This window comes from Temnothorax longispinosus, chromosome 8, assembly GCF_030848805.1.
Source record: "Temnothorax longispinosus isolate EJ_2023e chromosome 8, Tlon_JGU_v1, whole genome shotgun sequence".
Taxonomy (NCBI): domain Eukaryota; kingdom Metazoa; phylum Arthropoda; class Insecta; order Hymenoptera; family Formicidae; genus Temnothorax; species Temnothorax longispinosus.
This window is the reverse complement of record NC_092365.1, coordinates 20,914,444-20,928,627: the sequence shown is the minus strand read 5'-3', so window position 1 is coordinate 20,928,627 and position 14,184 is coordinate 20,914,444. Positions and strand designations below refer to the sequence as shown.

Genomic DNA, 14,184 nt, shown 5'->3' with positions numbered 1-14,184 from the left:
AGTCTCGCTGCTCCGGCTGACGATTCACGATCGGGTTATTCATGCGCCTCGCCGTCGATATCCGCGGTTAATATTTATGTAAGGAACTGCGTTGCGCGGACGTGCGGGACGTGCGCATGGAGAACGGCGTCGTCGGCAACGATTTGAAATTCGATGTCGCGCGAGAAAAGGTTCTGTATTCGAAATCACTTCCGTCGCGCGTACATACATTTTCACGCAGGAAAAACCGTAAAAAAGCCCACGTTTATCTCTAATAATTATCTCCGAGTGAATGAATGAGAGAGAGAGAGAGAGAGAGAGAGAGAGAGAGAGAGAGAGAAGACAGGGCAGCGGCAAAAACTGAATAATTCATGATACCAATAACAGAAGTTTCTTAAACGCAAGTTACGCCCATTTCGGCACCGCGACGTGCCCTCGCGATTTCTTCCTGATTACGTCGAACCGATCGACGTCGACAAGGGAGAGCCCACCGGTCATTCCGCGGGAGCCACAAGCACCGTTTTCGTGGCTCCGCTCCCCTCACCACGCCGTTTATCGCGCGTTCTCGCGTACCTCCGAGCGGCGCGAGGTACGAGGCGTGAGAAAGCGCGCCGTCAGAAGAACGGAGAGACCCGGGGAGTCGATTTATTCCGAGGAGACGACTGACAATGAGAGCGAGAAACTCCTTCGACGAAGCTAAACTTATCGCGAGAATGCGCAGCTCAAAAATCGTCCGCGCGGACGGTTCTCCGTTCCAAGTGAGTTATAACGCGTCGCGACGCTTTTCGGGCTGCTCGCGGACGGCGATTCAAAAATAAGACGCGCACGTCGACGACGGCGACGATAATGGGTCTCTCTCTCTCTCGCGCGAGTTTTGGAGGTTAGGTCGGCCTCCGGTCGGCCGCGCGCGACAGATGTTTCCAGGGTCTCGGTTTCCCATTCCGCGATTGTATGGCACGCACGTATAGAATGGGAGCCACAGTAGGAGCCATTCAATCGACGGGACGGAGCCTGGTACGGGGGAAAGTGCGGACCGACAAAGTGCAGACACTGATAGACTGCCATAGCCACGCAGACGTACGCCGGGGAGAGAGAAAGAGAGATAGAGCGAGGAGAACGGGGGCCCCAGAGGGGACGAGGGTATTTGCGGATGCGAGAGGAATGGTAACGGGGATAAGGGAGAAAGGAGAAGAGACAGCGGGACAGGTCTCGTTATCGATGCGCGAAAACCTCGCGGAGATACGAGCACGCGGTCGTAATTCCACGTCGTCGTGGAAGATACCCAATGATGAGGGAATTTTCGGCCTTGGAGAGAGAGAGAGAGAGAGAGAGAGAGAGAGAGGGGGGAGGAAAGCACGGACAGCCTCGCGCGAGAAAGACAGAGAGAGAAAGAGAAAGCGCGATACGTTGTTATCGCCAAGTTGTGAAGACCAGCGCAGCGGCGCGGCCAACGTCATTGAAGAAGAAGATTACCCAGGACGAGGAGGAGAGACTCTTAACTTGTTTACACTTTTCGTACGCGGCGACGGGGTGCGTACGTGTTACGTGTCCGTGTATTTTTGCTCGTCGCGCCGCTCGGTAGAGTCCACGTATGACTCGCTCGCTCGTCGCCCGTATATAGGGGGCCAAGAACGGACGTTTTACTCCGTTTATTCCGTTTATTCGACCTGTCACGCCGAGGAGAGACTGTCGCGCGACTCGGCGAGGGTCGTTTTCCGGCGTAGGCTCCGACAAGAAAAAAAAAGAAGCGAACGAGACAAAAAAAGGAACGGGGCGAGCGAGAGAACGAATAGATCGTGGAAAATCATCTGCCGACGGAGACGGGCGACCCACGAAAAGTAAAGAAAATCCATTTGCGAGAAGGCAGACGGCGAGAGGGCGAGAGAAACGGTAGAGAAACTCACTCGCACGCAAACATTGGCGTAGACACACTCCCTCGCTCACCTCTCGCTTCTTGGCCAGTGTCTCTCTCTTCAGGGACGGGCCCGACGGTCACGTAGCCGCATGTTCCGCTTATCCGCGGGCTGTCTGTACCCCTGTCCGGTTTGTCGGCCTCCCGTCAGCGACATACAGCCATCTTGCGTAGCGGCTGGTCTGGCTCGTCGCGCGGACGCCTTCGGTGCGGTGGCCCCCGGCGAGAGCGACTGAGAGAGGAGCGACGGCGACGACGACGACGACGACGGCGGCGGCGCGTTGCGGTGGGGGACAGGAGCCGCTGCTGCCGTGGCCGTCGGGCGGCTCGTGCTCGTCGCGGGCGGGTGTGCGAGCGAGAAACGACGACGACGACGACGACGACCGCGCCGCCTGATGACGACGCGCGGTCAGTAGGACGGAGCGAGACGACGACGACGGCGACGAGGACGAGACGCGGCCCCGCCGAGCAAGTGCGTGTCGCACCAACACGCGCGCACAGCACCACTGCCGCCGCCGCCGGGCCGGCGTGCACGCAACACGCAGCGTCGCGTACCTCCGCTCCTCTACCGCCACGCGGCCGCTCACCGAAGTACCATCGGAGCGCTTCCGCGCCGTCACCGCGCCACAACTGTCACTGTCACCGTTTACCACCACTGCTGTTCCCGTCCTCGCCGTCGCCGCCGTCGCCGTCGTCGTCGCCGCCCCCGCCGCTGCCGCTGCCGCCGCCGCTACGGCCTACTATCGCCACCGACGTGCACGGCACTGCGCCACCACCTTTACGGTTTTCGCCACTTTTCCGCACGTTCCATCCCTGTCACGTACATCGTTCCACGCAGCGAGCGGTGCCGTCCTCCGCGAGCGTGTCGTCAACGTTCGTTCGCGAGGCTGCTCCACGTCGTCCTATTTTCGCGGCGAGCTGTCTCGATCGGCCCCGATGGCGTACGATCTCGTCCCAACGTAACCTCTACGTCCCTTTCTTTCCTTCGTATACACACACACGCACGCTCTTTCTCGCGTTTTCCTCTTGTCCTTCCGCTTATTACGAGTATACGTCGCGACGCAGTCGCCACTGCTGTCAATCCGTTGCAAATCGCGCTCCACCACGCACTACTCGCACTAGTCGCACTACCGCGACGGGCGACCACGATCGGGCTGGGATCAGGGATGGATGGAGTCAACTGCCGCGTGACGGGACGGGACTGACGGAACGCAGTCGGCAATTTCCGTCGCCGCACGAAGCGCGAATCCGCCGGCAGTGCCGGATCAACCGCGGGCGTCCGCGGCACCCCCTCTATCAAAAGTCGCGATCGCGACTCGCCTTGTCTTCTTTGCGGCAGGACAGCAAAACGATCGCGTTTCGCAATCAGACGCGTCCGGGAGTTCTCTATTTCGCGACGATTGGATTTCCTCGATTCGAAAGTCGCGGGGGAAACCCGCGACTTTTCTTCGCTCTCGCGCGGTAGATTTCTATTTTATTTCCCCTCTCCGTTCGCGGATCGGCGAGCCGATCCGAGACTGATGACTTCCGCCCGAAATTCGCCTCGCACGTAAACAAGACGTTTTATAACCGAGTCGTATACGTTTATGCCCGTGCGATAAATAACTTTAATTGTACAGCTTGTTTATTTGAATGAGAATCCGGAAATTTTCGTTGAATTTCTCGAGCCTACGCGAGGGTATCTGGGCATAGTCACGTAAGAAATTTTTCAGATGTTTTATATCTCGTAATCTCCGATTTATCGCATCTTTATATATATGTTCTCTCAGTCACAAAAACGCTTAAGGATAAAATAAAAGAGAAATCCGTGGATTATCTATATTATCGCTTCGGTAATCCACGCCTTATCTTTTATCACCGTTCTCCGTTTTCAACACGTGGACATCTTTCGATCTATATTTCCGTCGAACGGAGCTCGTCCTCGACTAACTCTGAAAAACAACTAAACGCGTACACCTCGCAAGATTGCGCGGACGTGACAAAACGGCGATATTTCGACAGCTCGATTCTTGGAAACTTCAAAGTTTCGCGGGAGAGAAAAGCGTCGATTCGAAATTTACGGCTACGGCGCGGGCGTTACTCCTCCCGGAAAATATAGATTTTAAAACTCTGCGTTTTCACGGTTCGCTCATCAACGTTGTGTCGAGTTTTCGCAATGCTGGCTTCGACGTCGCTATATAGAGCACGAGCGTAACAGTTTCCACCGTCGGTGGTTTCCATTCTCCTTTCGCGCCGCGCGCCGTGCCGCGCCGTACCGCGACGCGCCCGCGCCCGCGCCGCGGCCGTGTCGAGCTGATTCTCATACGAAAAAGTACGAAAACAATAGGCCTATGTACGCCAGGGGGCCGGAGCGGCGATTTATAATCGCGCTTGTGAGACCGGAGCGAGGACGAGTAAAATTTCAAGCGTGCCTAAGCACTTTCACGCGATTGCGTCAGACTCGATCGCGATTTAAAAACTGGGTTTAAACAATATAAAACATGCCGACGAGCAAGCGTGTCTCCTCGAGAGTCGGGTGCAAATACGTTCGGCTAAATATAACGGACATACGGTTTTTATCCCCGCTCTAGCGACGTGATTTATAATAATGTATATGACGTTAACTCTCTCGGGAGTTCTTTCGTGAAAAACTTTTTTCTTGCTGCGCAACGTACGGTATATTTAAAAACAGCCTTCGCGCGATTTAGCGTGTAATACTAAATTGAACAGAAGCAATCGATCGACACGAGTCGAAAAGATTCCATTCGCCTCGATACTCATAAAAAGAGAAGCCAACGAGATGCCAATAAATAAATAAATAAATAAATATACAATATCTAGATCTTGCATGAAAAGCCACATATAATAAACGTGCATAGAAAAATAATAAATGTCGTGTGAAAATATATCTATAATATTCGTTTGTTACGTCCACTATTGTACGGAATAAAAATTAATTCTTGGAATTATTAGTGTTTCATTTCTATACAATTATACAATCGATATATGTTATACGAACTTCTCAGAAGAAAATCGATCGGCACTATTAGTAACAATAGTAACAGTAATAGCTATGGCGGGTAAAACTCTGACAATAAGTCAGTCCCTAACATCAGCTCCTAGAAATTTCTCTGATAGAGATGGCATTATTCGAATAAAATTTTATTTAGTTTAGTTCGTTATTTTATTGCAATTTTATCTGTTTTATTACAATTTCATTTGTATTATTTATTCTATGTTATTCGTTATTCGTGTTAATTGCATGAAAATATTTAAATTACTATATGTATCCTTTATGAGCATTAATATAGGTATGTAATTTAATTTTCTGACGATTATATTGAATTTGCTTTGCTTTTTTTGTCAAACATATTTTCTAATATGTTTTGAAAAGAAAAAATTTCTGACAAAAAATGTGCAATAATTTTATTAATACTACTATTAGTAGATAATATATAAATAATCGTCATTCGTTTGAATTATTATATTATTTGACAATATCTTTTAATATGACAATATTATAACATATAATGTTATTCGGTACGGTAGTATTATCCATATAAATAGATAATAAGTATTTATATATTATTCTCTCTCTCTCTCTCTCTCTCTCTCTCTCTCTCTCAAATAATTATTTAGATACAAATTTATTTAAATTATTGTTTAATCGAATAAATTGTTAACCAAATAAGAATTTACTTGTCAATTACGAATGAATTATGCTTTGACTCTTCTATTTGTTATCTATTGTTTGAATAAAATTTTAACCATGTTTGCTCTGTGACGCCGCTGGTTTTCGAAACTTGTATTGTAAGTCAATTCCAGCCCAGTGTTTGTAGCAGGCTTATGAGACTCATCCTCTTTTCTTCTTGGATTCTTAGCTTAAGAAACATAAAGCCCCAGGATCCGTATCTTTTGGAACCGTATATACCTACAGGACAGCGATAAAGGATATCTAACTGTTCTTATTACTCTCTTCCCCGCACAAGCAACGATTCTTTTGCTCGGCAAGTCCAAGTATGTGTAGCTGAACGCTAACGTACTCTGTGAGATCGACCATTAAATAAAAAGCAGAAAAAAACTAATGAAATTGTAAATCGCATGCTTTGGTATTAAAATTTAAGAAATTTAGAAAAAGCAATTTGGAAAAAGAAATTTGGTTGATCGGTTTGACTTTCGAGTGGCTCAGGGACTTTTTCTAGCTTATCCGAGATTATCTTTTCGGTACTGGCGTAATTTCATATCTCGTTATACGCCCGCGTATAACTTGCCGCCACGTTACGCGCCGTGAGAAGTGACAATATAATAAGAAATCTCGAATCAGCTTCGCACTCGCGTCGCGGAATATCTTCCCGCCTGCGAGCCAAGTGAAACCGGATCTTCGAGAGCACGCGGCGTGTCAGTGCCAATATAAAGACAGCCGGCGCGAAATACTTCTAATTCGGTGCACGCCGGAACCGTGCGAGTGCGGGGACTCTCTGATCCCGCCCGCGAATAATTTTAGGCAATAAACCGCGAGCCCCATCTTTAACAATCCGCAATAATTGTATCTCAGCCACGACGACGACGACGACGATTCCTGAATCAAATTTGTTACCTGACGTTAACTAAACGGCCATCACTAATGGAGAAACTGACGAAGAATCTAAAGTCAAATTTTAAAAATTTCGACACAGGTAAAAATAACGAGAATGCTATTTTTCTTTTTCGCTATATGCGGAATGGATATAGAAATAATATAATACCTAAACGCTGTAAACCTTAAATCCTTTTCCTTCGTTTCTCCCCAGTGTTTCCTGGAAATATCTAAACAAAGAGATTTTCTACGAACCCTACCCTAATCCGAAAGTTTTTGTGTAAAAACTGGAGAGAATCGGATTACTATAATATTAATTACAACGTACTTTTAAGATAAATGAGGCTAGCTATATACTCTTGTATTTCCAAGTCATCCTTGCTCACATTGCATTTTTATGAAAAAAAATTCAAAAAACAAACATTACTGCAATGGATATACGAATGGACTTTGAATCAGTACGTTGTCGACGGCAACGTTTGAAGTCAAATTTTCATAAGGCACAAATATGCATAGTCATTATAGTCACTATAGCACCTGCTATTGTCGCTTTTAATAGTTAAAAAGTAAAGTTAAAAAGGACAAAGTTTCGTCGAGTATCTGCATGTCAATCATCATGTCATAAATCAGAACTGAAAAACTTTCATTTTTACTTTATTTTCGGCCATTCGTCTTCTTTTATTTTCGGACCTATTGTCGATTTTTAAGAAATTATATATAATGGAATTCCTCAGAAAGTTGAAACTTTCATCGTAGGACTTTACTGTTCGTCGGTACGCAGAAATCTCTTACATTCGAAGGAAATTACATTTCGGGCGCTATTTGCATCGATCAATGCGTATTTAATCGCGCTCCGAGATATCGCTATCTCTCGTGTCTGTATTTTATCGTCGTAAGATTCTGTCGCGTAAGAGGCAAGTCAATATGTTTACAAAAAGTGCGATACATTTAATGATACATTTCAAACGTATGTCAGAACGCGTGAGCATTTTTGCCTGCGGAGTCGAGACCTATCGACATCAAGAGCATGACTGTCGATATTAGTTACGCGGATTTCTTTCAGCTGAAAAAAAAGCGTTATGCCAAAGGAGATGCCGTTCATCTCTCTCTTTCTCTCCTTCGATCGTCGTCCAAGTTAGCCTACAAATTCATCGGCGCGCGTCCGCGCTTTTGCAACTTTTCAATCACAAGACAATTCTGCTCGGCCAGTGATAATTACGTGGTGCGGCGCGACGCGACGCTAAGATTTTCCGCGTGTCACTAGGTCACCGTACCCGGTATCCTACGCGAGGACGTTGAATACAGATCGCTCTCTAAATATCGAAGTTCGCTGACGGTCGCCATTCAGCGGCCGTCGCGTCGTTCCCAAAGTATACGGCCAGGAACGTAGCGAGCTATGTTACGAGTTACGAGTGAGATGCATCGTAATATTTTTAAGTGTCGAGAAGGGTAAAACATTGCCTCTTGACCAGGCTTTATTCGGACGATGATAGACAAGCGAGACTATCAGTATCGAGATCAGTATTATAATATATGTTGAGTCGAAGATTCTTTCGAGCAACTGACGAGAACCGAACCTGAATACAGATCTTCGCTTTAAGCAAGGCGATTCTTTGTTAATTTTTATTAAAATAATCATATCCAAATAACACGACGATGATCTTATGATATGATATCATAAGATATTATTTGTTAGTGAATCATCTTGGAGAAATTCCGAGAATCATCAAGTGATACGGCGATGCCGCGATGTCAAGTACATAAAAAATGTCACTATATGTTCATTATGGCTATATTTATCATGTCATCACAACACGGTACTACTAAGTTTATCTGGAGAGAAATTCCAATATTTAGTACAATACTTTTAGTAGCAAGATTTCGAGATCTCAAGATAACCACATCAAGCTTAAACGAATTGATTGCAATCGAGTGCTTGCATCAGCATTAGGTACATAAAAAAATGTAAAATTCTTGTAGCATTGAAATAAAAGGATATATTTATAAAAATGACATTTGTGATTAATTCAGCACATTTGTAAAATACTGCGAACACTCTTTTTGTAACAACAATCAATTAATAGCCATAAAACTTTTAACTGTTTCCTCTCACGATTTTGTCACGTCGTTCTACTTTTTTTCTTTTGTAAAGACTTTTTGTTAGAGAGAGAATATTAATAATCTTAAAAAGAATTATAACAGTAGTTGCGGCATGCAACAGCTAGTATGTACTGCTAGTAGCGCGGCGTCGGTATCAACCGAGAAAGATCGGGCACGAAATAGTGCGATTTCTCGCTCGTAAATCCGGCAAATCCTCGATTCGGTGTGAAACGGCGTTCGTCCGGAGGAGAATCGTCGCTATCTCGCGCTATGTTCGGCGCGGATAATCTAGGCGACTTGTTTTCGGTACTCTCGGTATTCTCAACGGGAAATCTACAAATCGTTGATGCACGAAAAACACGGTCAACCCGAAACACTTCCTCTCCTCCTCTGTTCCTACTTTCCTATCCTATCCCACTCTTTTTCTTCCTCTCGATCCTCATTCCGTTTGCTCTTCGTCTCCTTTCTCTTCCCTTCTCTCTTTCTCCCCCCCCCCTCTTTCCCTTTCTCATAATACGAAACGAGTTTCCAGCGATTCAATGCCTTGGTCTCGCAAATGTGAAAGTACATTACTGCGGGCTCTGAAAGTTGTTTTACTCGAAGGTTTACTTCTCGAATGGCCCTGGACCGTTCACTGAGAAAAGAGCTTCGCCAAAAGAGTGTAGCGTACTTTGAAAAATCATGCAGAGGAAAAAAGAATTAGAATGGATAAAAAGAGGAGCTTTTTTTCGCACTCGACAAATCTCGATTCCAACGACAGAGCAATAAAAGAATCAACAATAAAAAAACAGACGAATAAGAATGTGTTTGTTAGGTAAACGCGTGTTTCTTTTCGTCTTTATGTTTATTGTCCGTGTTATTTTTTTCGTCGTTGTATTCGTTAGTCTAAATATTGCTTCTTGGCCTCGACCCCTATACAAATTCACGTTATCGTTTCCTTTTATCCCCCCCACCCCCCACCCTTGTGATCACACGTGTCAACGGTCCTCTCTCTCGAGACCGTTTCTCCTTCGCTCCGTCACTCCACCTCTTCTCGACGGATTATATTTCTATTATTCGTTAATGCGTCATTAATGCATGAGCGACATACGTATATCTATAAAAGAAAAAGCATACATGCAGAAGTGTTACAGTATAATTAAGGATATAATTTTTTAATTAAGAAGCTACATAGGAATTACAAATCCAAAATAAATTCTAAGTTATAAGTTTCAAGTCTGTTTTACTTGGTGCGAAGAATTTTTCTCAATTTATGTAAGCGGAGAAGCAAATCATTGATTCAACGAAAGATGATGTAAAAAAATTTGAAAATATTAATTTTATACGATAAACGTTCCCGGAAACAAAAACCTCAAGGGGGCTCATGCAAAAATAGATCCATTCCTGTCGGCATATTTCTCAAATCAACGTAAGGTTTCGCGTTTCGCTAGATATGTATAGACCTAATCGGCTTACTCGCGTGCACGCGCGGAGCATATAATATCTACTATTCTACTGATAGAGGTGGCCGAATTAGTCCATCTCGTTCTCGTTCTTCTAACTTTTCTTTATAATAAATATACTCATATATTATACTTTTTGCCTTGACGATTGTCGAGGTTTCCGCGCTTCATAAGACGGGAAGTCATTTATCTGTTTCCTCGCGAGTATTGTATTTTTACATTATGCGGCTTTCGAATCGCGCCACTTTTTCCTTCTCTATGTCGGTTAATTTCTCAGCAGTCGTATACGCACGTAAAGAATGCGTGGTTGTCGGCTTATACAAAATAAGAATACTTTTCATCAAACTCTGATTACATATACGTAAATCGTATGCTTATTTGTTTGCTATCACCCCTTGTTTGTCATAACGGCGTTGGAATATTTTCGAATCTAGATTTTTCTGATTTTTATATGAGACTTATCATTATATTAGGTATATTATAATGTGCCCCTACCAAGATGGCAATAATTAACCGCGCTCAGGTAAAAACGCGTTTTCTCGTGAGCGCTCGGCCGCGCCGACTTAAATATATAAACAAATTCGACAATAATATTCATTGCCCCGATCGACAACAAGAGCGAGACGGGCACATATACTTGTGGAGACTCATAGTATCATGCGACTCTCTACGAGTTTTATCCAATCATACATTCCTCTCCTTCTTCTTCATCGTCGTCATACTATGATCAACCACACGAACGACATTTATATTAAATATAAATATAAAATGGCATAAATGTATAGGTGCAAATAAAAAGTTCGTAAAATAATATTAAATTAAATTGGTGTTTCTCTTACCGAAGAAGAATGATCATTCCTAGAGACATTCTTCTGAGTCTCATATTTCACGATTCCGGACTTGGACCGATTTTCAGACGAGGTACATCGCTCCAGATCTATGATTAAACCATCATCGGAATCGTCGTCGCTCACATGCGTCTCTCGAGCCATTATTTTCTCGATACAAAAATTTGACGTAAATTTCGGCGCTGATGTTAAAGGTCTGTAACTTTCACTTCTGGACATGAGTTCCAAAGCAAACGGTCCTAATATTGAAAATTTGTCACCCGTGGAATTTTCATTCCTGGACAAAAGTTCTAAAGCACGTGGTCCTAATATCGAAGGTTTTACGCTCATGGTACTTTCCGTACTTTCATCCTTAGACAAAAGTTCCAAAGTACGATGTCCTAATATTAACGGTTCGCCATTCGTGGCACTTTTTTTATTCAATCCTGATACGCATTTCCACTTAGAATGTTCGCCCCGCGTAGCATTTTCTCTCTTCCATAAAGATCTCGGTGCGGGCTCTGATATAAAAGATTCGCCTGCCGTGGCATTTTCTTGATTCTGTCCTGGCCATTCTGGTATATTCTTTGACTGTACATTAGTGAATATATCTTTGATGTACCAGCTTCGCATAACACGTTTTCTCTCTCCTGGGCTTCTCGATGCACGATATGATGTTAAAAAGTCACTTGTATTTACTTCTTCATATTCTATAAAAAGAGGGCTGAACAAACAGCGCCGCGGCATTTTAACAGTCCGAGTTGGTAATGCCACTCTATTGATTTTGCATTTCCTTACTATATTTTGCCAGGACTCATCCGAAATCCTGGCTACTATTATTTCATTATTCCGATTGTTCGGGCAACTTTCGGAATGTATACTACTTAGGCAAATTGGTGGATATGGGCTAACACATTGGCCTGATAAATAGCGCTTATAGCTTATTTCACGCTTAATGAAATCTGAAAGGGTGGGGAGTTTGTTTTTAGAATATGCGGGAGTGGATAAGCAGTTGCGTAAACCTTCCATATTTCTTTTTTTTTTTTTTTTTAATAAATACAGTATTTGATTTACTAACCAATAATTAAGCTTCTTTTAACGATGCAGTGTAACACTATATTGCATTCACCGTACTGCAGTATAATTATTATTTCTCACACTATTTCACTTGTATTCAGTACTTGGAACAAGTTAGTAAGAGTTTAGTAAAAACACACGCAAGAATATTATCCTAATTCTTGGATTTCACCGAACTGAAGATTCAAATGCACTATTCGCTAGTCAAGTTTCTATCAATGTGTTTGATTGATAGGTCGAAGCTTAATTTTAACAATATGATGTAAAACACTCACTACACTGCAATAATTGTTATTTTTTACAGTCTTTTTGCACTATTTCTTTAAGCTATTTTTTTACTGTTATTTATACGTATCCACAATTTAAAGCAAGTAAGAGAATTCAGTACAAGGACGATCAAGAATACGATTTTAATTCTTGAATCTCGCCAAACTGAAATTTCAAGTGCACCATTCGCTGCGACAGTCGAACGAACACTGATACAGATGTAGCATCCCTAGTCCCTAATCCTTCGAAGGTATAGGTAAAAGAAATTTTTTAAGCAGTGTGTTCCTTGTCAGGAACAATGGAGAGAAAAGAGAGAAGTGGAAAGGACTGATGAGCAGGTCATTTTTGAAAATTTTCTCCATTCCATACCTGTAAGATTTTCTCAAACATGCTATTTTTGAAATTTGTTCAAGCCTTCTAAATTAGCAATATATAGAAGAGTTATTAATTTTATTTTAAAGGTTCACGGAAATTAAGGACATCTGCATGTGATTCTACGCGAAGTATAGCATATACGCACGTCACGAAATATGCCCCGGTACTATGATCACGAATGATTAACGATATCGCTTATACATGTCGTTTATCATTGCGAACAAGCGTAATGTTTTGCGCGGGAACGCTCTAATAACAAACGCATCTTGCTTTTAATCAATTTATCAATCGCTCACTTCGAGAAGAAAAGTGGCATTTTTCAATGAATAGTTTCATGTGGTACAATGCGACAATCAACAATATGTAAATGATTTTTGCTGGCCGAGGTAGTGTAATTAAAATTATAAATAAAGAAACAGGAAGTCCATTTTGCACTATTTATAATTCGTGATGGATAGAAATTTTATGAAATCCTATTTATAATTTGATATATGCAATATATAGGAAATATTTGCGAAGTTAATATTATACCTATATATAAATAAAAACCTGAGAGAAAGATTGCAATCCTGATAAATGTCTTAATAAATGTAATTTTTAAGAATAAATATTAACTTTTTAAAACATTAAATATTGATTTTTTTTTTAATTATTTATGTTATTTTAAAAAGATTATTTTTTCAGATTATTTTTTTACTTATATAAAACTACAAGATATTTTTCTTTTTGTTTTGCAAAAAATGTATTTGATGCATACAGTAAACCGACAGACAATACAACTATAAATCAAGTTGAAGATGTTAGACTGTTTGTGAACATCTGTTTCGAAAACAGATAAAGGATCTCATGTTCACTAGTTTTTACCTGAGTCAAATTTTACTGCAAACAAACGTTTCATTTTACAGACTTAAATTTAGTTTAGAAATATTCAGTTTTAATATTAAATTCTGGCACCGCGTTTTACTTTGCGCAATGTGTCATTTGCAGAATATTAATCATCCGTCAGCAATCATTTTTTTACTAACGCCGTCAGCAAACTCGGGCTTTTGAGTCCACCCTATAATAATAATTTATTTAACTTCAGCTTTTTTGCCAAAAAGCGGACTTGGTTTAAAATTATATATTACCGCACGCACATACATTCCGCTCTCTCATTCATTCCTTTAAGGCTAGACTTAATCTTATCCCTGTGTCTTACTCTCCTTTCCTTTATTATCTCTTTCTCCTTTCAGAGCTCTCTCAGTCCTATATTTTGTACTATCCATCTATCAATTATTTCTTTATAATTTTTACCTAAATCCTTAAACCAATCTTTGGTCGCATCACAATCTTTTACATATTGATTAAGTCCTATATTATTTTTATGTTCTAAGCTTTATATTCTAGGCTTTCAAAAAATTCAAAAAATTCAAAAAATTTCTGAGTTTGCAGACTTAATTTTGCCTGGTCGTTGCTCGAACACACATTGACCAGTGTCATGACGGCGGCGGCAGCAAAACCCTTCTATTGTAAACTTTTTTTTTTAGGAAATTCAAGAAAGAAATTTCGCTTAGGTCTTAAAAGATCCAAATTGCTGACAAAGAGTTAATTATTAATTATTACATCTAGATTATTTTCCATCCTGCATGCCAAACATATCGCAGTTAAAAA

General features: G+C 42.2%; 1 protein-coding gene across 9 annotated transcripts in view; it reads right to left on the bottom strand.

The window, feature by feature from the left end:
- The window catches only part of Hipk (Homeodomain interacting protein kinase), a 31,589-nt gene extending 27,890 nt beyond the window's left edge, over positions 1 to 3,699 (bottom strand). For 3 of the 9 annotated variants that reach the window (XM_071786063.1, XM_071786070.1, XM_071786066.1), the window contains exon 1: positions 1,924 to 3,698. The gene's annotated coding sequence lies outside the window, so the exon portion shown is untranslated. Of the gene's footprint in view, positions 1 to 1,883 lie in introns of all 9 variants that reach the window. The other 6 variants (XM_071786059.1, XM_071786069.1, XM_071786064.1 and 3 more) reach the window with 4 other exon arrangements.
- Between the last annotated feature and the right edge of the window lie 10,485 nt (positions 3,700 to 14,184).